The 23,482-nt window shown below is 53.2% G+C and overlaps 1 long non-coding RNA gene across 1 annotated transcript in view; it reads right to left on the bottom strand.

Annotated features, from left to right (window-relative positions):
• LOC122706337 overlaps positions 1–12,308 on the bottom strand; it is a 28,493-nt gene extending 16,185 nt beyond the window's left edge. Inside the window, exons 1-2 of the long non-coding RNA XR_006344378.1 lie at positions 12,272–12,308; positions 4,468–4,552 (exon numbers count right to left, since the gene is read on the bottom strand). This is a non-coding gene — a long non-coding RNA (uncharacterized LOC122706337). The remainder of the gene's footprint in view (positions 1–4,467; positions 4,553–12,271) is intronic.
• Between the last annotated feature and the right edge of the window lie 11,174 nt (positions 12,309–23,482).

The following is a 23,482-nucleotide window of genomic DNA, read 5'->3' on the forward strand; positions in this document are numbered from 1 at the left end:
AAGCAGCGTGCAGAGAGGAGCTGAGATGATTAAAAGATGGAGGGAGAGAGCCAGCCAGCAATGCTGTCCAAGCCTCCATCTCCAGGCATTCCGAGGTCATCAGTACCCTGTCCTGGAAGGTGTTTTACCATCTGAACTCTTTTACACCTCGACCCAACATGAGTTGGAATTCTCTCATTTGCAATCAAAAGGATTCAGCTAATTCAGAACACTCCGCATGACATGCTACTTTGAGATTATTCATTCACTCATTCATTTATTTATTCAACCATTTGTAGACTACGAAGGCAGTTTTCCACAAATTGCCTCAGGCAACTGGTAGCACAGAATTTTTCCAGATACCATCTCCACCTGCTCTTCTTCCAGAAGCCTGTATCTGTCAGGACCTCGGGCCAGGTGTGCTGGCTGTCAAGGGACATGTGAGATGATGGGAAAATAAGGATAATCTGGCCACCAAGCATCACCTGTGTGTGTGTGTGTTTGTGTGTGTGTATGTGTGTGTGTTATATATTGTGAGTGTGCACAAGGAACTGCTGAGATTTTCCAAGCTACTCTGACTCTGAATTCCCACACCCACACACACTTCTACACACACACACACACACACACACTTAGAAACCTGGGTGGGGGCAGCTTACCCTGAGGAGATGCCCGTGGTTCCACCAAGGTGCAATCCCCTCCTCTCCAAGTTCACCCAGCAAATATCACACCTTCCCCTCATCTTCCAAGGGAAAACACCAAGGCTCAGAGAGGTTCAGAATGTGCCCCAAATGACACAGCTACCAGGAGATGGAGCTGGACCCTGAGTCCAGGTTTCTCGGCTCGCATCCAGGGCATTTCTTCTGGAGACTGTGAGGTTTGCGGGTGAAGATGAAGGGGGAAGACCTGGATGCAGGCAGCACCCATTTGGATACTTACTGCTGAGTGACCCTCAGGTAATTACCCAACCTCTCTGAGCCACAGTGTCCACCTCTTTAGAGCAAGGGAATGTGTTTCGCCAGTGCCTGGTGCAGATTAACCACTACCGTATGGCGAATAGATGGGGAAACAGTGGAAACACTGGCTGACTTTATTTTTGGGACTCCAAAATCACTGCAGATGGTGATTGCAGCCATGAAATTAACACACTTCTTGGAAGGAAAGTTATGACCAACCTAGACAGCATATTAAAAAGCAGAGACATTACTTTGTCAACAAAGGCCCGTCTAGTCAAGGCTATGGTTTTTCCAGTAGTCATGTATGGATGTGAGAGTTGGACTATAAGGAAAGATGAGCACCGAAGAATTGATGCTTTTGAACTGTGGTGTTGGAGAAGACTCTTTTTTTTTTTTTTTTTTTTGGAGAAGACTCTTGAGAGTCCCTTGGACAGCAAGGAGATCCAACCAGTCCATCCTAAAGGGATCAGTCCTGGGTGTTCATTGGAAGGACTGATGTTGAAGCTGAAACTCCAACACTTTGGCCACCTGATGCAAAGAGCTGACTTACTTGAAAATACCCTGATGCTGGGAAAGATTGAAGGCAGGAGGAGAAGGGGATGACAGAGGATGAGCTGGTTGGGTGGCATCACCGACTCGATGGACGTGAGTTTGAGTAAGCTCCGGGAGTTGGTGATGAACAGGGAGGCCTGGCGTGCTGCGGTTCACGGGGTTGCAAAGAGTTGGACACGACTGATCGACTGAACTTGTATTTACAAGACGAAGAGTAAATTGGTTAGGGTGGGGGTGGTTGTGGAAAGCGGTGGGGGGTGGGGGGTAGGACTATAAAGGGGAAGCACAGGGGGCTCCTTTGCCACAAGAGAAGAGTTCTGATCTAGACTGTGATGGTGGCCGTACGAATCTACACGTGTGATAAAACATCATAGAATTATAACCAAAAACAAGCCCAAAAGACCAGTGCAGGCCACAAGTGGCACAATCCAAGTGAGGATTTGTACTTTAGTTCATCACCTTGTGCCAACCAATTTCTTGGTTCTGATAATGGACAGAATTATGGTCACATTTCTCCATTGGAAGGAACTCAGTGATGACTAAATGAGACCACTCTTCTATTTTTGCAATGTCTTCTAAGTCATTATTTCAAAACAAAACTTGTTAAAGAAAAGAAGTATAGGCCGAAAAAAAAAAAAAACAACCCCACAGAGGTACAGATGGTTCCTGTGACTTTGCAGTTACAGATATCTCGCAATATAACTTTCACTCATCACTACTTAGAAATGACAGTGGTTGGTAGATCTGGTCATTGGCTAGGGCTTGTAACTGACATGCATTCATAAAGAAGCCTGTGTTTTTCTGTATCCCACGTTTCTTTTCAAGTATCTTGATAGCTGTATTTCAGTATAATCAGCTCCCTTTGTAATCTTCCAGATTTATATTATGCACTAAGACCTTCTGCTTCCCCAGCTCCATAGCACAGAAAAGATTAGGAACCTTGTCTGGGGCATGGAATGTAAGCTAGCCATGGTCTAGATGAGGAAACTAAGGCCAAGGATGGGGGCTGGTTAGCAACATCACGAGGTCTCTGATCCCCAGACTCACCCAGAAGGAAGTATCTCTGCCAGAAAAAGAAGACAACTGTTCTCCCTATTTGCCACCAGCCACATCGGGGGGGAGGTGTTTACTCTGCCAGGTGGGGTCCGTCTGGGTCCACTCTGGGGCCGCACGGTGGCCTTTGAGACAGAGAACAATGCCACATTGTGGCTCTGGCCTCAGATAAAAGGGAAACTTGGCCCAACTGCCCAGGCAAGGGTGACTGTCCTCTTAATATTAATACACGGAGGGTGTGCCCCCTGCCCACACCCTCACCACTTTTGCCGTTGACGGTTGTATAGAATGTGATCCCACTGCCTTCTAATGGATGGTCAAAGGCCAGTGTGCCGGGCACTTTTATTGTCAGCTGCCTCAGTAATCTTTAACCTCCCACTGGCCAAAGGGCTGAAACCCAGAATGACAAAACAAACATGGGCTGGGCACCAGAGGAGTGATTGAAATGATCCGGGGCTGGAGGGAGCCAGCTCACCCCCTTCTCAGCTCACCCCCCAACCCTGGCCAGTCTGGATGCTGGGGGACAAACGCCCACCCCCCGGATGCCATCAACATCTCTCCCTTGCTGGTGGTGGGAAGCAGGACTCCTGGTAACAGTTGTTCGCTTGTCACCGCAGGTCCAGGGAAAGACAGCAAATGCCACGTTAGCCATGGTCACGCCCAGCCTCTGGCCAACGTGTGGGGACAGCTGGGCCCCTCCAGAAGCAAACATTTCCTCCGGGTCAATCAAGGAGGGAAAGAGGCTCAGCGGGCAGTGGGGTGTGTGTGCATCAGATGGGCTGGGGCTGACCCAGCCCCACCATTCACTTGAACCCCCTCTTGGAGCCTCCGTTTCCCGGCCTGTGAAACGGGGCCACTGACATCTCCTCTCAGCACCGGCACCATCTGCTGCCATTTGCAGAGCATGTGCCACCGCCAAGGGCAGAATTGACTCCAATTCTCACAACTCTGGAGAAGTGGCCTCCACGCTCCCCGCTCTGCAAGCAAGAAACCGGAGCCCAGAGAGGTCGACTTGCCCAGTGGCGACACTGAGATCTGGACCAGGTCCCCATGATTCTGAAACGTTCCTCTTTCCACTCGATAGCACACGGCATGCCCTTTCAGCACGCAGGACCCCTTGCATGATGGCCGTGAGGTAGGAATCTTGGCTCCATTTCACAGATGAAGACACTGAGGCTCAGTCCCCGCAGAAAGGAGGAGTGAGTCCTGCCCAAAGCCCTCATCATTTGATTCCATGTCTTCTTACTTCCTCTCAGGCTGAGGAGGGGCTGCCCACACCCATGGGCGACACTTCTCGTCACTATCATGAGAAGCTATGGACACAGAGCCAGGGCCTGAATCTATTTCCAGGTGCAAAGACAGAGATCTAGGCGTCCCTAGTGGCCCCTGGTGACACGGGGCAGCTGTCCCTTTCAGTGGCCTTGCTCTCTGATCAGAGCTGTCGTCATTATGTGGGGAAAGGTCAGACAAGGAGAAAGCAATGGAATCCACTCCCCCAATTCTTGCCTCTGAGGTGCAGGGACTGTTAGTCGCTCAGTCGTGTTTGACTCTTTGAGACGCCATGGACTGGAGCCCACCAGGCTCCTCTGTCCGTGGGATTCTCCAGGCAAAAATACTAGAGTGGGTTGCCACTTCCTCCTCCAGGGGATCTTCCCGACCCAGGGATTGAACTCAGTTCTCCCGTGTTGCAGGCAAACTCAACCCGCGCCACCAGGGAAGCCCTGTGAGCTGAAGACAGGGGAAAATACGCTGGAGGTAGGCAAGATGCTATCAGCCTGGATTGGATTCCTTAATTCCTTTCTCCACAAGCTGGGTGGCTCTGGGTCCTTGCTGCGCTGGCAAAATCCGCACCTGCCCCCAACCCTTCTCTGACCATCCCAGGCTGGGGCCCCAGCCAAGCCCTCACCAGCCCTGCTAATAAAGTTACCTTCTGTGCGTGGGGCAGAAGGTCAGGAAAACCCAGCAGCGGTTTGAAGAAGGCGATGGTCTTGCGATCTGCAGCAGGGTGGGGCCTGGGGAGGGAGCAAGATAAGAGTGGACAATAAAAGATAGTCAGAGAGAGGCCGGGGCAGGGGCGGGGGGGTGCTGGCACAGGAGTGCGGCCCCCGGGGGTGCCATCTCTTTATGACCCATAAAGGACACACACTCTGGCACCCGTGCCAGCCTTATCTGCCCCTCCAGATCTGTAAATGATCACCCAGAGTCCACCACTGGCTTCAGAAACGACAGTTGCGCTGGTCACACTATGGGAAGCGAGCCATCGGGCAAAGGGGAGCCCAGGACGGAGGGGCTCTGCTGGGCTCCGCCCACGGGCTGGGAGACCCGGCCCAGCCAGGCAGCCCCACTGTGGGAGTACAGGGCCCATGGCTACTGAGCAACAAGGCCCCGGAGGCTTCCATTGCAAGGAGGTGTGTTACAGGTCAGGGCTACCCCGGTGGCTCAGATGGCAGAATCTGCCTGCAGTGCAGGAGGCATGGGTTTGATCCCTGGGTCGGGAAGATCCTCTCAAGAAGAAATGGCTATTCACTCCAGTATTCTTGCCTGGAGAACCCCATGGACAGAGGAGCCTGGTGGGCTACAGTCCATGGGGTTGCAAAGAGTCAGACACAATTTAGTTACTAACACTTTCACTTTCAACATAAGTCAGGGCAGCTCCCCACCCCTACCCCCCCAACACACACAAAGATAATGGCCCAGATGGGGCCAGGGGCCCCTTCCCTTTAGATGGTGCAGGCCATCGGGGGTCAGCATTTGTAGGGTAAAATGTTCCTGGATGGCAAGGATCACAGTAGAAAAACTGACCCCCATTGTGTGAGAGATGCTTTCTTTGTCCATTATTGTGAATAACTTAGCTGCGTCCAAAGCGGTCCACAGGATGGCATAAGCACATGATAAATGGTGAGTGCTGTTATACTCATAATTCACACAACAGGCCTGCAAGAGGTGCCTTCTGTCCGGAGCCCAGGAGAACTCCAGACTCCAGGCTCAGGGGCTCCACTGACCTGCACACCCCCTGCAACACCCTGGAATTCATCATCTCTGCATTTGCAGTGGGGCCGAGGCCTGGCTTCCCACCGGCCACTCCCAGCATGGCAGGGTCCTCAGAGGCGGGCAGGCATGGAGCCCTCTCTTCCTAGGGTCCTGCTGAGATACCAGGAATGTCATGGATATTGTTGTTATCATTCTGTCACTAAGTTATGTCTGACTCTTTGCAATCCCATGAACTGCAGCATGCCTGGCTTCCCTGTCCTTCACCATCTTCTGGAGCTTGTTCAAACTCATGTCCATTGAATCAGTGATGCCATCCAACCATCTCATCCTCTGCCACCCCCTTCTCCTCCTGCCCTCAATCTTTTCAGCATCACGGTCTTTTCCCGTGAGTCAGCTCTTCGCATCAGGCAGCCAAAGTACTGGAGTTTCAGCTTCAGCATCAGTCCTTCCAGTGAACATTCAGGGTTGATTTCCTTTAGGATGGACTGGTTGGATCTCCTTGCAGTCCAAGGGACTCTCAAGAGTCTTCTCCAACACCACAGTTCAAAAGCATCAATTCTTTGGTGCTCAGCCTTCTTTATGGTCCAACTCTCACATCCAGACATGAGCACTGGAAAAACCGTAGCTGTGACTAGACAGACCTTTGTTGGCTAAGGAAATGGAGTGGGGACGGAGGATGGAGTGGGGATGGAGGATGGAGTGGGGGCCCTCCCCTGGGGCCCGGCGTTGGTGGTCAGGGCCCAGAGCCACCCGGAGCCTTGGTGACTGTGAGCATCCTCCAGGTGCAGCACCAGCTCATCCACAATCCAGTCCCCGCCCCTTTCTGTCTGCCCTGTGCCCCCATTTCCTGTTGGGCCCAGCCAATGGGAAACCGCAGTTGGGGATGGGAGGGAGGACAGAGGGAGAGGCTAGGTCTTTCTTGCCTTTTTTAGCTTTGTCCTCAAGCGACTGGGGCGACTGTGCACCTGTCAGGCGCCTCCCCTCCAGCGGGCTCCCTGCTTCCCCAGGCTGCTGCTCCCGGGCGCAGCAGCGTCCTCCCGACTCCTTCATCCCGGCTCACACCTCTGCGAAACGTCCCAGCGTTACTTTCCCGTCCTGCATGGGATGCCGCCGCCTACACGGCCTTGCTGGCTGAGGACCAAAGCCCACTCTCAGGGAGGCTGGGCGGCTGGCACCAGGAGGGTGTTGCCCTTGACCATCACCCCCAGGCAACCACAGGAAGTGACCGCCACCCCTCCCCCAGCTTCCTGCCAGAGCTTCTCTCTGCCGGCCGGGCACCTCTGGGGGCAGTAGGTGGGCCGCCCTGCCCCAGCAGGCCTCTCCAGGGAGCCGAGAGAGACCAAGAAAGACAGACAGTGGCGGAGAGGAAGCAGAGGACTGCGAGGGGGTGGGGGAGGGGCACGTGTGAGTCTCCCAAAGGCCAAGAGGATGAAGGGCCAGGGATGGGGTCTGGGCCCCTGCTGCCTCCTCACCTGAGACGGCCACCTGGGAGAGGGTGGGTGCTGGTTGGCGGCCAGAGGCACGGGAGGACCTGCTGCCCAGGGGCCAGGTGAGCCTGCCAGGGAGCTGGGCCCTGGGGTGGCCCCTGCACTCACATCGCCTCCCCCATGAGAGTCATCATCCCAATGGGGCCGGCCGCCCAGGGGACACCAGGTGTCCAATCAGATGGGCGGGGAGCCCTGCCCTGGATGTGAGACTGTGGTTCTCAGCTGCCCAGGCTTTTGACAAGGGTCCAAGGGGTTAAAAGAGGGCAAGGGTGAGGTGACACAGTCCAGACGGGGCCAAAGAGTGCAGAAAAGCTGAGACATTTTGTGTCTGGGTCCAGCCCACCTGGAACCAGTCTGTAAACCAGACACATCGGGCCAGGTTCCCGGGCTTATAGAACTGGGTTTGAAACACCTAAGCAGAAACGATCCCAACCAGTGAAGCTGGTTGAATGGTATCACCGACTCCATGGACAGTTTGCTTAATTTGAGCAAACTCCAGGAGATGGTGAGGGACAGGGAAGCCCGGCGTGCTGCCGTCCAGGGGGTCACAGAGAGTCGGCCACGACTGAGCAACGGAACAGCAACAAAAGCTGGAAAGAGGACAATGACTGGGCACCCTCTGCCTGCCCCCTCACCTCCTTCCTCTCCAGGTTCAGTCCCCTCCTTGGTGCACACGTCCCTGCATGCCCTGTCCTGGGCTGAAGCCACAGCTCCAGAGGAATAGACGTTGTAACGTAGCTGGTTGCAGAACCAGCTACAGCACGCGCTGCCTTGGGACCACGGTACACCGCACAGCAAGGAGCACGCCCCCCAGAGGTCAGAAGAGTTTAAACTCAAAGTCAGAAGACGCGGATTATGCAGAATCTCTGTACCCATCTCCTTTTTCGAAAAAAAAATCTTTTGGCAGCTCCATGAGGCATATGGGATCTGAGTCCCTGAACCAGGAATTGAACCCACATGCCCTGCATTGGAAATGCGGAGTCTTCACCACTGGAGAAGGGGGTGTCAGAGGATAAGACAGCTGGATGGCATCACCAATGCTACGGACCTGAACTTGGGCAGACTTCGGGAGGTGGTAAGGGACAGGGAGGCCTGGCGTGCTGCAGTCGCAAAGAGTCAGACGTGACTGGGTGGCTGAAAAACATCCACGGGACCACCGGGGAAGTCCCATCTCTGATTTTTAAACATTGAATGCACACCCGCTACACATCAAACACCACCGAGTCCTTCTACACATGTTATTCCATTTAATTCTCATTACAGCCCCAGGGCCTCCCTCACTGCATGACCCTGAACCTCAGGCCCTGCATCTATAAAATGGGGCTCCTAATATCTACGTGACTGTCTTAGACTGTGGGTTAAGGGGATCAGCGTCCCAAAGGCTTTGGAAATGGAGCGTCTGTGAACTTCTGTCCCCTGATGGTCCGTGAGCCCTCTGAGCACACAGACCTGCCCTGTCCATCTCACTACCCCAGTTCTGTGGATAAAGCCAGACATGGGGCGAGGGTAACCCCTGGGAAGTTAATTTACTACTTTAATATAAATAATTGGGGGCCTGTGATTTTACAGGTAGACGTAAGAGACATGGTTTCAATCCCTGGGTCGGGAAGATCCCCTGGAGAAAGAAATGGCAACCCACTCCAGTATTCTTGCCTGGAGAATCCCATGGACAGAGGAGCCTGGTGGGCTATAGCAAAGAGTCGGACATGACTGAAGCAACTTAGCATGCATGTGATTTTAAAATAGATCCAAACCACATACAAATGAGCTAGCTTTTATGCAAGGTCAGTTGGCAGGGTTTTGCTGCAGCGTGATGGGACAGAAATCTCAGTAAACGAACACAGTTGGAATTAAGGTAAGTCGCGTCCCCCACCCCGCCCCACACACACACTCATTTTAAAGCTCATCAAGAAATCATATAAAGTCAGTGGTGGGAGCGGGTAGAGGGCGCTCTAAACTGTGTTTGGGCTCTTGCCACACGGGGGCACCACCTTAGCTGGTAAACGGTCCTCCTGGTATCCTGGTCCACATGGTCCCTGGCTGGAGGGAGGTCTGTGGACCCCAAGCTCCAGGGGACCAGGCACCCCGTGCAGAGAGCCAGCAGGTGGTGCCAGGGCACCGGGGTGGGTGGAAGGCCCTCCTGGAGGTCTGGTGGGACGGACCAGGACAAACGGGCCAGGAAAGGCCAGTCCCAGAGGTCAGGTGGCTCCTCCGTGGTCCAGGAACCCCCTGGGCCAGTTTCCGGTGTGGTCTGAGATGCTGTCACGTAAGCCCTGCAGAGGCGATCCCCTCCCCAACGCTGGGGGTCCAGGGTGACCTTCCAGAGTCAAGCTGGGGCTGCTGGCCGCGAGGCGCTGGGCCGGCTGGGCAGGGCCTTTGCAGAGGGGGAGCCACGCCTGGGCTGGGCTCTCACCTCCGCCCACCCATTTGCCCCCTGCTTCTCTTTCCACTTCGTCTGTCCTCAGCCCTGACCCTCACTCTGGGGGTGCCCTTGGAAGGAATGCAGATCTCCCTCCTGCTCCAACTTCCTCCAGTGCTCCTGTCCCACCCTCTCTGCTCAGCAGACAGGCCAGGGGACCCCAGGGACAGACGGCCAGAGACACCTGGCCCTCCTCGTCCTGAGGATACTGCAGCCACATAGCAACGCCACCAAACCACCAGGGTCGGCTGCCCACATGTGGGTGGTCAGCATGTGGCAGGACACGAGCTGCCACCCTGACCGGGCACACGGCCAGCTGTCCAGGGAGCAGCTGGGCCCTCGGACACACCTGGGCGCCATCAGGGCTGGTCTGCTGGGCCTTGGCCTCCCGCGCACCCGCTCACTCACCGCCTGTTCGTAGCGTGCTGGTGGACATGTGCACATGCACAGTCGCACTTGGGTTACACACTCACGTGTGCCCCAGGCACGCTGAGCACCTCAGGGAAGGAGTCTGAAGGTCTCCCGCTGCGTGTGCATCTGCAGCCCCGTTCTCTGTCTCCCCCTCCCATCCATCCACTCTCCTCCGTCAGCCCAGCCCCCGAGAACAGAGGGGGTCCCCTTCCTCAGTCCTCCCAGGATCCTCCACTCTGGTCACACCCCAGCATGAGCAGGACACGCCTTTGCCGGCAGCCACCCTGTCACCCCGGGAAGCCTCTTTGGGAATCAAGGTGACTCCATGTGCCTGGACATAGACCCAGGCCTCGGGCTGGTCGCCTGCGTTCAAACCTTGGCCTCACTCACCTATAGCTTCCCATGTTAACTCCGGGCAAAACTCTCCTAACACCTATGAATCTCCATCTCATTGTGTTTCAACATCTCAGATACATGCCCAGGTGGAAACACCCCTCCCACTCTGGCCTAATTCCAGTGTATGTCATCTGCCGATTCCTCCAGGAAGCCCTCCTTGAGCTCTCCAAGCAGAGTCCGTGCCTTTCCCCACTGGCCACGTTTGTCCTCCCCCACCTCCCATCTCTGCGCCTCTCCACACGTGCTGTAACTCCCAGGGGGCCCATGGCTGGCGGCCACGCAGAGCCAGGCTGGAGGGACCCCAGTCATGTCCCCGGAAGGCCCCGGAGGGAACAGAGAGGAAACGGAACGGCATGCTGTGGCGGGACGGCTGCCGCTCCCGGCGGCAGGCAGCGTGGAAGACTCTGGGTTTTCCATATGCCGAGTGCTTCTCCCCTCCGCGGCATTCGCCTGGGAGCGAACTTTGGGTTTGGCAGCGACCCCAGGACTCCGTGTTTCTCTGTTCCTTCCAAAGCTTTAGGAAGCAGCCTCCTGCCCGATGACAAAGTTTGGATCCTGGGGACTCTGTGAAGAGGCTCCCCTCCCCAGGGCGGTTCTCCCTCCCAGGCTCCCCAGGGCGAATCCCCCTCCTAGGCACCCCTCCCAGGGCAGTTGTCCCACCATTGGTGGGAAGGTCCAGAGAGGCTCCACCTGACCTGAGCCAAGAGCCCTTGCCCTGGCCGTGCCCTGGGAGGCCAGCCCCATCTGGGGGACCGATGGCCCTGCCTTTGTCCGCAGTTCCTCCAGCCCCCCTCCTCCCCCAGCACTGGCACTGATGCTTGGCTCCTGACCTGGTCCTGTGGCTGTGTCTTTGCTCCATGAACTCCCACCTGCTACAGCCCTGACCCTGGCCCCAGCCTCCAAAACCACCCTGCTGGAGTGAAGAAAGCAGGGTTGAGACTTGGGGTTGACCTATTATCTGCCCACGGAAACTGGGCCTCACTGTTCTCATCTGTAGAATGGGGACACCAGCTCCAACACAGCAGGGGCTGAGGATCCCCTGTGCCCGGTCCCACCCTTACCTCCACGGTGCCTCTGTGGCCCTGCATGCACCTGCCAGCCCACCCATCCTGCACCCTGACTCTGGCCAGGCCCAGCCTGGACTGCCCTTTTCCCTCCTCCGCCATTCCAGTGTCTCCTCCTCCAGGAAGCCCTCCTATTGCCCAGCCTCAGGGGTGGCTCTCCCCCAGGGCCCTCAACCTAGCATCACGCCTGAGTACCATCAGACTCCCTGGCCCTTCCCTCTGTTCATTTCTTTTCTTCCCATCTCTGAAAGCAAAGACGGGCTTCATCCACATGCCAAGCATGCTGCCTGGGTTGTTAGGGGTGTCCCGGGCCTCAGGGGGCTGGAGGAGCCTGACTCTTCCCCTTTTGGCTGCAAATCACTTCCCTTCTCCGAGCCTCAGTTTCCCCATCTGTACAACGGGGATGAAATGGGTGCTGCCTTCTGGAGTGTGGTTAGAACTCCTGGAGGCACACGCGTGAGTACTCACAGAAGTGTTTCATAAATGGCAACAGAAAACAAGCCTCTTCCTCCTCCTCCCGTCTTCCCGGACATCAGGCCCTGTTTGGGCATAAACTCCTTGAGTCCCCATCCTGGGCCATCTCTGGTGACATAGATAATTCTGGCAGCCCACTGGCCCGTCCCTGCTCTGGGCCTCTTCCTGTGAGTCTGGGCACTCCTCCTGGGGCTGGGAGGCAGTGGTCAACAGACACCGCCCGAGGACCATAATTTGAGTCCAAGCTCCTCTGTTTCAGCTGTGTGACCCAGGGAGAGTTACCCAGCTTCTCTAAGGCTCAGGGTCATCATCCATAAAATGGAGACAACAATGAAGATTAAATGAAAGAATGTATATACAGTGCTTAGCATGTATAGCACTGGGCGTCCCTGTAAAGAATCTGCCTGCAACGCAGGAGACCCAGGTTTGATCCCTGGGTCAGGAAGATCCCCTGGAGACGGAAATGGCAACCCACTCCAGTATTCTTACCTGGAGAATGCTATGGACAGGGGAGCCTACAGGCGGGCTACAGTCCATGGAGTTGCAAAGTAACGACTGAGTGACTAACAGTTTCACTTTCACACTTGCAGTGCTTAGCACAAAGGCTGAGCGCTGGTTACTATGACTGTCATTGCTACCATTATTAGTCTGGAGGATTGCAGGCTTGGCTTCCAGGGCTCTTCTGAAGGACAGAGAAGCCTCCTGGGGAGGACCTCAGGCCCTGGAGAGGTGTGTGTGAGCACAGGACGGCAGGTCCCTGTCACTCTCACCCTGGGGACCTGCAGCTGGGCCCAAGACGTGCAGAGTCTTGCCCAAGGCTGTGGGGTGTCGCAGAGACAGTCAGCCCCAGGGGGCCAGTAGTGCAGGTGGCCCAGGCTCTGGCAGCCACACGAGGCCATGTCTGAGGGTCCCCTGGACAAGGGGGCAGAACCAGAGAGGAGGAGAATGGCAGGCACCTGGGGGGCACTCTTGGAAACATCTAGGAACCTTCTTGGGGGGGCTTTACTTCCTGTTGCAGCAGGTAGAGCCGAATCAGGGAAATACCGTCAGACTGTGCTCCCGGATTTTATTAATGGGAAACATTTTTTTTCTTTTTTAGAGGAAACCAGGTGAATTGGGCAATTCAACGTGAGCTTCCGTGAGGTCTATGCGACCGCCTCCTGCCCTCTGTGCTCCTAAGGACACCCTTTCTCTAGACTTACAGAGAAGGGTGCCATTTGTTTACCCGAGTATTGACTGACGGCCCTGCAAGTGCCAGACCCTGCTGATTCCGTGTTGAGCAAAGCCGAGCCCCAGTCCTGCCCACGGGAGCGGACTGACCGTCAGGGCTCCAGCTGCCCAGAGCGAAAAGAGTGCAGACTCAGAATCGACCACACAGGCTCCAGTTCAGACCGCATCTCTGCCACCCCCTGTGCCGTGACTCTGCATGACCGTCTGTGAAATGGGCGTGCAAGCTGACACATCAGGTGTCCTGAGAAGTTCATCCAAAGATGCTTTTTTATGAAGTTTTTTGAAAAAGTAAAACTAAACAACACACCTTTTCTAATCCTCACATGTGAAAAGTGCTTTAACTTTCTGTTTAAGTTTTGTTTTTGTTTTTTTTTTCTGTTTAAGTTTTGAACACAACATTCAGGAGTGTGGTTCCCTGGGCAGGGAGAACAGAGGCCCTGGGTGGAAGCAAGTTATAAACAATGTTCTGGTTCTCACGTTGGGTGGCCAATCCTTGGGGTTTATTATTTACAGACGTAAAATATTAATGAAAACACACTGGGCCAGTCATGAGCATCTGGCATAAAGTAAGGACCACAGTGACCAAGTCCTATGTTCCCAGGGTCCATACAAGGGTGAAAACGGGATGATGTGGTGCCTACAGGAAGCCTAGTTCAGAGAAGATGCTTCATAAATGCCTCCTCCCCATCTTCCTTCCTGGAAGGTGACATTTCCCTTGCTTTTAAAAAGCAGATTTATGCCATTCCAGTGAACTTCAGAAGAAACAAAGAGCATGTCTCCCTGGTGAAGAATCAATCTGTTTCCTCCTCGAAGCAGCTCCGAGAACCCCTCAGACATCACACAGGCAGGTGACAGGTGTCTGCTTTGTCTGTCCAGGCAGAGCCATTAGGACATACATCTTTATACAAAGAGGTTTATTACAATGCATCGTTTGTCATGATTATGGAGGTGGGCAAGTCAGCAGTCAGCAAGCTGAAGAGTCAAGGAGAGCTGACGTTTCAGTTGGAATTCAAAAGCAGAAGAAGCTAATGTCCTAGCTCAAAAGCAATCAGGCAGGAGGAGTTTTCTCTTACTCGGGGGAGGGTCAGCCTTTTGTGCTATTCAGGCTTTCAACTGATTTGGTGAGGCCCACCTTAGGAAGAGCAATCTGTTTTACTTTTTTTTTCTTTCCAGTGATCTGTCTCTCTTTTTTAAGTGTACATTGGAGTGTTGTTGATTTACACTGTTGTGTTAGCTTCCGTTGTACAGCAAAGTGACTCAGCTATGCATTACATGTATCTATTCTTTTTTTCGAATTCTTTTCCTATTTAGGTTATTAAAAATTATTGAGCCAAGTTCCTTGTGCTATACAGTAGGTCCTTGTTGTTTACCTATTTTAAATATAGTAGCAGTGTTAGTCATTCAGTGGAGTCCAACTCTTTGATACCCCACGGACTGTAGCCCACAAGTGTCCTCTGTCCATGGGATTCTCCAGGCAAGAATACTGGAGTGGGCTGCCATTTCCTTCTCCAGGGGATCTTCCCGACCCAGGGATGGAACCCGGGTCTCATGCATTGCAGGCAGATTCTTTACCATCTGAGCTACAGGGAAGTCCATTTTGAATATAGTAGTGTATATATATATATATGTCAATCTCAAACTCCCAATTTAGCTCCCCGCCCCTGACTTTTCCCTTTGAAAACTGTAAGTTTGTTTTCTCTGTCTGTGCTATTAAATGTTAATCTCACCCCAAAACATCCTCACAGGAACACCCGGAATAATGTTAAACAAATGTCTTTGGCAACCCATAAAATCCACCATCACAACTGTCAAGAGCTCACATGGGGCTCAGCACCGAAGGACCTCCTCACTTGGACCCTTAGATCAGGCCTCGCTGAACTACACTTTGGCATTTTCCCCTAATCCAAGACAACGTAAGATGCTGCTAGGAAAGAGAGCTGGCACCTTGAGGGTGCTGACAGCACCGTCATCCCATCTCCTTGGGGTGTACTTTGCCTGACTTGGTGAATAAGAACCCAGCAGGCCCAGCTAAATGTGAATTTCAGAGCACTTGAAACAATTGCTTAGTGTACTGGTGTCCCAGGAACTACTTCTACAACTTCATCTGACTTCCCTACTGTTGTTTCTCCTTTATTCTGATTCCCTCGCTTCCTTCAGGTTTAGGAGATGAACAGAGAGACTAGGCTTGGGGCTGGGCTCCCCGCCCTGGCTTGGGTTCTGTGTGAGTCACCCTCAGAGTGGCCACACTATGCATGCAGGGCCCCTCTGTGACTTCCACCCTCTGCCTTCCCCTCACAGAACTCTCTCTCTCCCTCCCTCTCTCTCTCTCTTCGCACCCTTGGATCAGAGCATATTTACTGAGCAATATCATCTATGTCCACAGCACAGGGCCCGCGGCTCCTGTTTCATGAAGACCCAAGCTGCTCCAGGTCACATCTCCCAGGGTGTTCACATGACCCCAGGGGCACCTGAAGGTCAGATGCTTAAGCCCAGGGTGGGAAGAGCCTGAGACCAAAATGCTGGTGCCAGGACCACCCTGCCGGCAAGATGCTTCTGCTTGGGAGATGGACCTACCCACCTCGAACCCCTTCAGACAGGCTTGTGGGCTGGAGTCTGATCACAGATAAGAGTGGCTGCCCTGAGAGCTAGGAGAACCAGGCTGCACCCCACCGTCCATGCAAGGTTTCTGCGCCATCTTAAATGATCTGCTTCACCTTGCAAGCTTGTTTCCTCATCACCAGAGTCCTACTTGTCAATCTAACGTTTGTTCTTCTACCCAAAGTCCTGTGACCTTTACAGGTAAAGCAGATAAGCTGGCTGGTGTCAAGGTAGGCAGGGTAGAGAGGCTCATCCAGCCTTCAATCTGCCCCCAGAATAAACACTCATCCGTTTGTTCAACAAACAGAGAAGGTTTGCTCGTTAATGGTGCTTGGAAAGCGTCCCCCACACGCTAGAAACGCTCACAAATGCTGACTTCCAGGGGTGCCAACTTAACAGTGAAAATACTGGAAAGAATGGTTTGGTCTTCCAAGATCAGATGTTGGCCAGGGCCATCTGGTTAATGCCAAAAGGAGCTAGTTGATTGTGACATTGGCAGGAGCCCACATTTTGCCATTTTCTGTGCATTGTGCTTAGCGGGAAAGACGGAAGAAAGAGGGATGGACACAGAGATGCAGAGGCCAAGAGATGGCTGGTGATAGAGAACCTTCTGGTCCTCAACCGTCCCTGCCTGTACCACACGGACACCAAGTGAATCCTCGCTAGATGGGCATCTAGTGGGTCAGCCATCAGCTCCCTCCACAAGCTAAGTTCACATCATTTTGCTGCTGCCAAATCTCTCCCCCAAATGACAGATTATTATCAGGTTCCCCATAAGAATAGCTTAGAAGGCCTTCAGACTCTCCACCATAGTAGTAAAAGTCATTCAAGTTGTAAAGACCCATTAAACTTCAAACTGGGATACTTCTAATAAATCACCTATGCCTAACATCTTAGTCTATGTTGAACAGATGGGGAAACTGAGGCTCAGAGAGGGAATGTGACTTGTCAAGATTGCACAGACAGCCGGGGTGGCTGACAGAGGACAACTCTGGTCCCTGAACCAACTGGAGAGACCATAAAAGCACTCTGGGGCCTCGTCACAGGATGCCTGCCCCCTAAACTGCCAAGACACCAGACTCGACCAGCCAGTTCAAAAAGCAAGGGCAGCTTCTCTGCAGTCAGCAAAGCCCTGTCCGTCTGCCCCTGCTTTGGGCCACATGGGGGCTTCTACCTTCGGAGGACAGTGGACGTCCTCATGCCAGTAATTATCAATCCTGTGGCTCAAAAAAAAAAATCCTGTGGCTCCAAAAACCAACATCAATGACAAACAGACTTTGCCTCCAGTTCTTAGACAATTGGATGCTGAAGAGAGTCTGTGCTGAGACCACACATACATCCTGATGGCTTTGCTGGCCTCTGAAATCCGGGCTGCACGTGGAGCCCTGCTAACCCCTCCATCAAGCCCTAACATGCTGCCAGCATCTCCCTGGCTCGGGGGCTCTTGTGCTTGATAAAGGGATGGCCCAGGAGACAGAGGAGATGAATTCCAGGAATGTGATCTTTCAACACCCAAGGAGCTGGAGCCTGGGGTGAGAAATTCCTTCCTGCCTCTTCAAGTGGCTTCAGTGCTTCTAGGACATGACAGGGCTGGGCCTTCTTCTAATCCGTTCTCATTCACCCACCCAACCGCTAAGAGGCAGAGAGCACCGGCAGTGTGCCAGGCCAGGGGCCGTGGGGGCTCCAGCTCCATGGAGCCCTGCTTCCCCCCCACACCCCGTGCTCAGGACCCTGTGTCCACCCTCTCAGGACACACATCTCCTGAGCATGTGTCAAGTGATCCCCACCCCCTTGCACCTGCCATTGACCTGTCCGAACCCCTCCCCAGACCATGATGCCCATGGGAGACTCACACAGAATAAGGTCTTTGCTGTTGGTCAAGCTAAGATGAGGTCAGGAAGGTGGACCTTAATCCAGTATGCATGCATGCATGCTCAGTCGCTTCAGTTGTGTCTGACTCTGTGTGACCCCATGTAGGCCACCAGGCTCCTGTGTCCATGGGATTTCCCAGGCAAGAATACTGGAGAGGGTTGCCATTTCCTCCTCCAGGGGATCTTCCCGACTCAGGGATCGAACCTGCATCTCTTGTATTGGCAGGCAGATTCTTTTCCCCTGAGCCACCAGGGAAGCCCCATCCAATATAACTGTGTCCTTATATAATGGGAAATGTGAACACAGATGCACACACACACAGACAAAGCCATGTGCAGATGAAGGCAAAAATTAGAGTGATGTGTCTATAAGCCAAGGAAAGCCAGAGGCCGCCAGCAACCAGCAGAACTCCATCATGCATGAACGCCGGACGCCCCACGCACAGTTAGGTCCGCCTCTTCCCCCACTGCCTTTGTTCCTGCGGTTCCTTCTGCCCAGAACGCCCTTCCTGCCATCCGGCACCCGTGCTTCCTTCATTCACTCAGCACCGCCCTGGCGGCTGCGCAGGTTGCCCCAGAACCCCAGGGGTCTGCCGCCTCCCCACCTGCTCTATGCTGCACCCCATGGGGGTCCCTAAAATGTGCCAAAGAGCAAGTGCCTCACCCGCTCAGAAACCATCCATGGCTCCCAAGGCCTTCCCCCTTCCTGAGTCTGCCCCCCACCGTCCGCCCCTCTCAAGCACAGCCCGAATTTGTCCTGTGCCCTCCTGGGGGCTGGATGCACCTGGGTTTCACTTTCTGCTCCCATGTGACCTTGGAAGCGATACCTGCTCACTGAACAGCAACCGCCCCCCCACCCCCACCAAGCTGTCAACAGGAAGCTTGAACTACAGGTGTCTCTGAGCTCCCTTAGGGCTCCCAGGTCTCGATGCTGGAGGAAAAGCTCATTGAGAACATCTATGACCCAGCAATCCCACTTCTGGGCATACACACCGAGGAAACCAGATCTGAAAGAGACACGTGCACCCCAATGTTCATCGCAGCACTGTTTATAATAGCCAGGACATGGAAGCAACCTAGATGCCCATCAGCAGATGAATGGATAAGGAAGCTGTGGTACATATACACCATGGAATATTACTCAGCCGTTAAAAAGAATTCATTTGAACCAGTCCTAATGAGATGGATGAAGCTGGAGCCCATTATACAGAGTGAAGTAAGCCAGAAAGATAAAGAACATTACAGCATACTAACACATATATATGGAATTTAGAAAGATGGTAACGATAACCCTACATGCTAAACAGAAAAAGAGACACAGAAATACAGAACAGACTTGTGGACTCTGTGGGAGAAGGTGAGGGTGGGATGTTTCGAGAGAACAGCATGTATATTATCAATAGTGAAACAGATCACCAGCCCAGGTGGGATGCATGAGACAAGTGCTCGGGCCTGGTGCACTGGGAAGACCCAGAGGAATCGGGTGGAGAGGGAGGTGGGAGGGGGGATCGGGATGGGGGATACATGTAACTCCATGGCTGATTCATGTCAATGTATGACATAACCCACTGAAATGTTGTGAAGTAACTAGCCTCCAACTAATAAAAAAAAAAAAAGAGAGAGAGAGAGAGAGAACATCTCACCACGCCCTCGGGGAAGGGTCTGGCTCCTCCTGCCCGCAGCCTCCGAGCGCTGGTGCTGTGACCCTACCGTGTGATCTGCAGAAACCACTAACCTTTGGAGTCTCCGAGAGGATTAAAATAGGAAACTGTCTCCGCCTCCCACACGGGGTAGACGGTTTTCACAGTTCACACGGCACTTTGGCTCAGCGAGCCACGGCTGCCGTTCCAGCATCTTCAGACATGACGATCAATACTTAAAAATGGATAAAAAAAAAAGAGAGAGAGAGAAGGTGAGTGGTGGTGGCGACAGGAGGTCTGCCCCCCGGGGCCTCCACGTGCCACCAGAACGCGTCCTCTTGTTTCTGAACAGGTCTGAGGTGGGACGTCACACACACACACACACACACACACGTGAACATGCATGCAGACATCCCAAGTAATGCCTGTAAACACTCAAATGCACCAACATCCACAAACCCGCACACAGCCAAACACTTACATCCGCCCTCCGCCACCCACAGGCGCGTCCACCGGCCACACACACGCCGCGTACCCATGTGCATGCACCCGTGTGCTTGTATGCACACCTCCCCCTCGTTGTCTGACCCGCCTCTGAGCGAATCCACGGGATGGCACACGAAGACACGAGCCCCACGCACCTCCTCGACCACCGAGAGGCACACAGCGCACGGGGCGCCCACATGGACCTCTCCGTGGGGCGGGTGTTCTGCGGGATGGGTGGAGCTCCAGCTTCGGGGCTCCCCCGCACTGCGGGGTCCCTGGAGAGTCTGGTCGGAGTGGAGGTCCGGTGGGCGAGCGGAGCCGCAGAAGTCAAGGCAGCGAGTCTGGCCAGGACGACCACTTCCTCGAGGAGACGGAGGAATTCAGATGCCCGGAGCCGGGCCTGGGGAGCGGCTGGACGGCCTTCACCCGCAGCATCCTGCCAATGAGGAAACTGAAGCCCAGTGGTGGAAAAGACAAGCCGCCCACCCCAGGCTGGCCACCTTTTCACACCCGCTGTCCTCACCTCGGGGGTCCAGATACAGGTGACCCCTCCTCTTGGCGGCCAGCCCGGCGATAGGAAGGACTTCAAGGCTTGACCTCAGTCCACGTGCAAAAGGCTGGTCTCCAGGAAGCGCCGTTTGTTCACTGGACACAGACAGAGGGCTCCCTCCTACGTGCCAAGGCCCCAGGGGGTGGAAGTGAAGGATGCAATCTAGAAGATGAAGGCCTGCCTGGGGTGGGGGGCTGCCCTGGCAGAGCTGAGCTGAGGTGGGGGGTTTGGGAGGGGCTGTCAGGAAGGGGACTCCGGAGGCTTCGGGACAAACACGCAGAAGCTACAAGCGGTGCGGGGCAGGAGCCCTGAGCGGGCGCAGGGGCGCTGGCACTCATCGCCAGCTTGCCTGGGCGCGGGGCGGGCTCCTGGCAAGCACAGCGTTTCTTCTGGAGCTCCTGGCTCCAAGAACCCAGAGGAGGAACTTCCCTCGGCTCCTAGCTAACAGTTTGCATTCTGGGCAACCTTTACCATCTCCGAGTTACGTGCTCGGAGGAGATCTCAGGGTGTCGCGCTGACATTTCAACTCCTCCAAGCGGCTTGTCACCTCCGTGTTTTATTTCCATGCGGCTCCGAAGAGGGTGGTGTCTGGCCAGCCGCGGAGCCCAGGGAGCGGGTCTGGCCTTTTCTTGGGGAACATTTGAAAGGCTCTTGGCAGAACCCCGAACGCATATGGGAGGGGGCTGGCGGGCCCACTGGAAGAACTCCAGAGCAGGAGAGAAGAGAGTTCCAGAAACCCTGAGGACTTTCTGAGCCTCCGGTCTAAAGAAAGCACCTGCTGGCAGGCTTCCCCTGGCGACCGGGTCAAGGCAGGCAGGGCTGGACATCTGTGAAAGGTGACCGCCCGTCAGAAGCAGTGGACTCAGGGGCCGCAGGCGGGACCTGCGTTTTGGTCCTAGTCCCATGCCTTTCTGATTGTGGGATGCTTGTCTGCTTGACGAGGGCCTCCAAGCTTCAGTCACATCATTTCCAAAACTGGGATAATAATAAATAGCTCATGGGGGTCCTGTGCTCTGTAAAAGGCCCATGCTTTTAAAGTGGAAAAACATCTGTGCAGGAAGGATGATGACTTTCCCCAATGACAAATAGGATGGGGAGGCGGGTTCAGGATGATGGGGGGACACATGTATACCTATGGCCAGTTCATGTTGATGTACGGCAAATCACAATATTGTAATTATCCTCCAACTGAAATAAATAAATTAATTAAAAAAAAATAGGATGGAAGGGTGGACCTGTATCCCTGAGTCATCCCCAGGAACAGAGCCACCCACCAAAGGAGCCTGCTCGCCCAGGGCCAGTGGAAGTGGGACCCCTCCCATCTTCATGAAGCCACTGGGTTTGTGGGGGCACCTTGGTTAGCAGAGCTCAACCCTCACCCTGACTCACACATGCTCCTTTGCGGGTCACCCTCACAGGGTGGCATTTCATCCTCTAAGCATCATTTCACATGTGATGTGATTGCCAAGGGACCAGCAGGCTGGGCAGCGTGCAGGTCGCCTGGGGAGACTGGAAAAGGCAGAAGCCAATCTGGAGAGGGCTGAGGGTGGAGCGTGAGAAAAGAGTGAACAGAGCAATTCTTACAGGAAGTCTTCACTGGAGGGCCATGTAGAGTCAAGGGAGGGGTTTTGTTTGTTTGTTTGTTTTTTAAAGATTTTTAGCTTAAGTATTAGTAGGAAGGAACCAGATGTGGGGAGGTGCCAATCAATTGATTGTATAAGGTCCCTGAGAAGGGAGGAGATAAGTTTTGATGCATGATGGAGGAATCAGTCTTATGTAGAGGAGTGGACCCATCTCAGGAAGCTGCTATGGATATTTAACATAAACCTAGACAGTGTTAGGTCCTAGAAAGCAGAACCTAAGAAAGCAGAGACATCGCTTTGCCAGCAAAGGTCCATAGAGTCAAAACTGTGGTTTTTCCAGTAGTCATGTAAGGATGTGAGAGTTGGACCATAAAAAAGGCTGAACGCCAAAGAATTGATGCTTTCAAACTGTGGTGCTGGAGAAGACTCTTGAGAGTCCCTTAAACTGCAAGGAGATCAAACCAGTCAATCCTAAAGGGAATCAACCCTGAATATTCACTGGAAGGACTGATGCTGAAGTTGAAGCTCTAATACTTTGGCCACCTGATGTGAAGAGCCAATTGATTGGAAAAGACCCTGATTGGGAAAGATTGAAGGCAGGAGGAGACGGGCATAACAGAGGATGAGATGGTTGGATGGCATCATTGACTCCATAGACATGAGTCTGAGCAAACTCCAGGAGACAGTGAAGGACAGGGAAGTCTGATGTGCTGCTGTCCATGGGATTGCAAAGAGTCGGACATGACGGAGTGACTGAACAACAACACAATATTAAGTCCTTAGCAACTTGGTAGCACATAGCAAAAACTATTTCATATTAAATAATATTATTGAAGAAAAGGAATAACTGTTCATTTGAGCCAAAGGCCTTTTAGATATCTATTGTTGTTTAGTCACTAAGGTGTATCCAACTCTTCTGTGACCCCACGGAGAGTAGCCTGCCAGGCTCCTCTGTCCACGGGGATTCTCTAGGCAAGAATACTGGAGTGGGTTGCCATGCCCTCCTCCAGGAGATCTTCCTGACCCAGGGATAGGACCCATGTCTCCTGCATTGGCAGGCGGAGTCTTTGCCACTGAACCACTATTGAGATATAACAATATATATCTGTGATATGATTTCTTATACTAATAGATTTTCCTTAACATTAAAACATTTTTACATTCCTGGGACAAGGTCTACTGGACTTGGATGAATAATTAACGTGCTATTGAATTTGACTTGTGAGGATTTTATTTAGATTTTTAACATCTGCATTCACAAGGGAGACTGTGTAATCTTGGTGACAAGATTACTTTAACTTCGCAATAGTATTTGGGCAAATTTTGGTCTTTTCTATGCTTTGGAAGAGCTATACATCTCTTCCTTAAATATCTTAAACAACTACATACAAAACTATTACTACTTGACCCCACAACCTTCTTTTAAAAGTGCCCATCAGCAGACAAATGGATAAGAAAGCTGTGGTACGTATACACAATGGAATATTACTCAGCCATTAAAAAGAATTCATTTGAATCAGTTCTAATGAGGTGGATGAAACTGGAGCCCATTATACAGAGTGAAGTAAGCCAGAAAGAAAAACACCAATACAGTATACTAACGCATATATATGGAATTTAGAAAGATGGTAACGATAACCCTATATGCAAGACAGAAAAAGAGACACAGACGTACAGAACAGACTTTTAGACTCTGTGGGAGAAGGCAAGGGTGGGATGATCTGAGAGAATAGCATCAAAAC

Source organism: Cervus elaphus, chromosome 13 (genome assembly GCF_910594005.1).
Source record: "Cervus elaphus chromosome 13, mCerEla1.1, whole genome shotgun sequence".
NCBI classification, from domain to species: domain Eukaryota; kingdom Metazoa; phylum Chordata; class Mammalia; order Artiodactyla; family Cervidae; genus Cervus; species Cervus elaphus.